The 4,335-nt window shown below is 40.9% G+C and overlaps 1 protein-coding gene across 3 annotated transcripts in view; it reads left to right on the top strand.

The window, feature by feature from the left end:
- The window catches only part of LOC121901812 (TBC1 domain family member 9B), a 26,861-nt gene extending 26,472 nt beyond the window's left edge, over nucleotides 1-389 (top strand). For all 3 annotated transcript variants that reach the window (XM_042418812.1, XM_042418811.1, XM_042418813.1), the window contains one exon: nucleotides 1-389. This exon is cut by the window's left edge and continues 792 nt beyond it. The gene's annotated coding sequence lies outside the window, so the exon portion shown is untranslated.
- The last annotated feature ends 3,946 nt before the right edge of the window (nucleotides 390-4,335 follow it).

The raw sequence follows: 4,335 nt of genomic DNA, 5'->3' as shown, positions 1-4,335 counted from the left end.
TTACCACAACAACAAATTACATAAATAATTAACAATTATATTAATTAATAATTAAACTTTGTGGATTTCTTTGGAAACTGGCGGAAAAAATCTTTCAGAATAAAAGTTTGAGTTACAGAAAAATGACTGAATGAGGAACAGAAACAGCTCAGAAACATTAATGTGCTCATGACGTCGTGTTTCTCACGTTTCTGTTTCTTTTATTTCACTGAAGCCTTTGTTTGTTTTTCTCTGATGACATCATCGCCGTTAAATGACATCAGAGGAAGTGTTTTTATGTTCTCTCTGTTGTCTTTGTTGTATTTTAAATCCATTCTATTGATTAGTTATCGATCTGTATCTGTTGTCTAATAAATACTGAAGGAAATCCCTTTCCTCTTCCTCCTCTTCCTCTTCTTCTTCTTTGGTGTCATGTTCACTGACAGTGTGTCACATTGAGGAGGTCAAAGTTCAAACTGGACCAATCACTAAGCAGACGAGGAGGTGGGCTATGACATCACACTGTGACCTCAGAATGATCGGCTTCTTCCTCACATGAAAATATTCTTATTAACATTTCCTGCTTTCTGTGACTCCTTCAAATAAAGTTAATTTTATTTATATAATCGCCAACACAGACCCAACATTCCTCCATCAGCAGCAGGAAAACCTCCAGCAGAACCGGACTCTAGGTGGCGCCGTCTGCCTCCACCGGTTGGGTTGAGAGAGAAAGAAGGAGGGAAAAGCAACAACAATAATAGAATAAGAATAATAGAAATAGAAACATGTATAATAATAATAATAATAATAATAGCAACAGCGAGTCTGCAGCCAAAGGTTTCCTGCTAGATGAGAAAACACACAAAGAACACCGGGGAAGAAGTCAATCAATCAATCAATCAATCAATCAATCAATCAATTATTTATTTATATAGCACTAAATCACAACAAAAGTCATCTCAAGGCACTTTTCACATAGAGCAGGTCAAGACCGAACTCTTTAATTTACAGAGACCCAACAATTCCCCCATGAGCAGCACTTGGCGACAGCGGTAAGGAAAAACTCCCCTTTAACGGGTAGAAACCTCAAGCAGAACCCGGCTCTTGGTGGGCGCCATCTGCTTTGACCGGTTGGGTTGAGAGAGAGAAAGAGAGAGGGAAAGGGGGAGGGGGGACAGAAGAACAACAATCACAACAACAACAACAACAAGCACAAGCAGCAACAGACAGGGAAGGATGCCATCAGGACTGTGAAGGACCACGAAGGTTCGGCCCGGGACTCAGGTTTTCCTGTGAGTTGAGAAAGCACAAAAAACTCCGGGGAAGAAGCAAAGTTAGTGACATGCATTGATGTTACATGAATGCATACAGATGGAGAGGAGGAGGAGGAGAGAGGAGCTCAGTGCATCATGGGAAGTCCCCCAGCAGTCTAGGCCTATAGCAGCATAACTAAGGGCTGATCCAAGGCGAGCCTGGTCGGCCCTAACTATAAGCTTTATCAAAAAGGAAAGTTTGAAGCCTACTCTTAAACATAGAGAGGGTGTCTGCACCCCGGACTGAATCCGGTAGATGGTTCCATAGAAGAGGAGCCTGATAGCTGAAGGCTCTGCCTCCCATTCTACTTTTAAACACTGTAGGAACCACCAGTAAGCTGTATACTGGGAGCGCAGTGTTCTAGTGGGATAATACGGTACTATGAGCTCTTCAAGATATGATGGTGTCTGACCATTAAGGGCTTTGTAAGTCAGGAGAAGGATTTTAAATTCTATTCTAGATTTTACAGGAAGCCAATGCAGCGAAGCTAAAATGGGAGAAATGTGATCTCTTTTTCTAGTTTTAGTCAGAACACGTGCAGCTGCATTCTGGACCAGCTGGAGACTCTTTAGAGACTTGTTAGGGCAGCCTGATAATAAGGAATTGCAATAATCCAGCCTAGAAGTAACAAATGCGTGAACTAGTTTTTATGAATAATGAATAAATATATTCAACTTCAAACAAAAGGATTTGTACTCAGTAACAACTGAATCGTAGTTGTGCAGTTGAAAACACTTGTTCACCCTGTCACACATCAGATAATCATAATTATCACAACAGTAGCAACAACAAACAAAACAACAACAATAAAACATCAGCACAGGACATTCCCACACATGATCAGCATAACTGACTACAGAAAATGAATGAATGATGTCTCAACATAATTATGAATCAATAAGGTAAATCTGCAAAATGGTTTCAACAGATGATCTGAAATAAAACTCACTGAATGCAAACAGAACTTTAGTTTACTTGACATCTAAACTCCACACGGAGCTTTTAAGTTGTTTGAGTCATTTGACTGGGATGTTTTTATTTTTTAAAACCATATGAAGTGGAACCAGATGTGGCATTTTTCCCTCCATGAGTCATTGAGTAACACCAGCCAGGAGAGTCTACAGTTTATCTCCTGACAACCAGACCGCTATAATACAACAAGTAGACAGACTACAGGACACATCTAAGATCTCACCAACTGCTAACTTTAGCACTAGTTATTGTGCCTGGCAGTGTATTTAGTGTGCAGTGTGTTTATGTGCTTGTGCAAACTGTTTATAAAACATAAACTCAACATTAGAAATCAAGTGTCTCAATCTAACATAAAAACACAGTCAGAGCCGTGAATGTGAAAGTAATCTGCAACCATCACATCTAAATGTCAAACAACCCGACACCAGAAGCTCCTCACTTCATCAAAACATCCTCACGTCACACACACACGTTCACTTACACACACTACACACACTCACACACACACACTCACACACACACGTTCACTTACATAGACTCACACCCCCGATTAACTGGTCTTTAGTCTGAAATGTAGCCCTGAAAGTAGGATAAGTCACACACACACACACACACACACACACACTCACACACACACACACACTCACACACACACGTTCACTTACATAGACTCACACCCCCGATTAACTGGTCTTTAGTCTGAAATGTAGCCCTGAAAGTAGGATAAGTCACACACACACACACACTCACACACACACACATCTGGACTCCATCAGCAGGCCGGTCGACGCCGGAAGTCTAGAGATCAGATAACAAAAAAACATCAAGACACACAATCACTGAAACACTACCAGTACTACTACTGCTATACTGCTGCTGTAGTACTGCTGTAGTACTGCTGTACTACTGCTATACTGCTGCTGTAGTACTGCTGTAGTACTGCTGTACTACTGCTGTACTACTGCTATACTACTGCTATACTACTGCTGTACTACTGCTTTACTACTGCTGTACTACTGCTATACTACTGCTATACTACTGCTATACTACTGCTATACTACTGCTGTACTACTGCTTTACTACTGCTGTACTACTGCTATACTACTGCTATACTACTGCTATACTACTGCTGTACTACTGCTTTACTACTGCTGTAGTACTGCTGTACTACTGCTATACTACTGCTATACTACTGCTATACTACTGCTATACTACTGCTGTACTACTGCTGTACTACTGCTGTACTACTGCTGTACTACTGCTATACTACTGCTATACTACTGCTATACTACTGCTGTAGTACTGCTGTATTACTGCTGTACTACTGCTGTAGTACTGCTGTACTACTGCTATACTACTGCTATACTACTGCTGTACTACTGCTGTACTACTGCTGTATTACTGCTGTACTACTGCTGTAGTACTGCTGTACTACTGCTATACTACTGCTATACTACTGCTGTATTACTGCTGTACTACTGCTGTAGTACTGCTGTACTACTGCTATACTACTGCTATACTACTGCTGTATTACTGCTGTACTACTGCTGTAGTACTGCTGTACTACTGCTATACTACTGCTATACTACTGCTGTATTACTGCTGTACTACTGCTGTAGTACTGCTGTACTACTGCTATACTACTGCTATACTACTGCTGTATTACTGCTGTACTACTGCTGTAGTACTGCTGTACTACTGCTATACTACTGCTATACTACTGCTGTACTACTGCTTTACTACTGCTGTAGTACTGCTGTACTACTGCTATACTACTGCTGTACTACTGCTATACTACTGCTATACTACTGCTATACTACTGCTGTACTACTGCTGTACTACTGCTATACTACTGCTATACTACTGCTATACTACTGCTGTAGTACTGCTGTATTACTGCTGTACTACTGCTGTAGTACTGCTGTACTACTGCTATACTACTGCTATACTACTGCTGTACTACTGCTTTACTACTGCTGTAGTACTGCTGTACTACTGCTATACTACTGCTGTACTACTGCTATACTACTGCTATACTACTGCTATACTACTGCTGTACTACTGCTGTAC

Source organism: Thunnus maccoyii, chromosome 8 (genome assembly GCF_910596095.1).
Source record: "Thunnus maccoyii chromosome 8, fThuMac1.1, whole genome shotgun sequence".
NCBI lineage: Eukaryota > Metazoa > Chordata > Actinopteri > Scombriformes > Scombridae > Thunnus > Thunnus maccoyii.
Note: the sequence above shows the minus strand (reverse complement) of the source record. Positions and strands in the feature narration are given on the sequence as shown.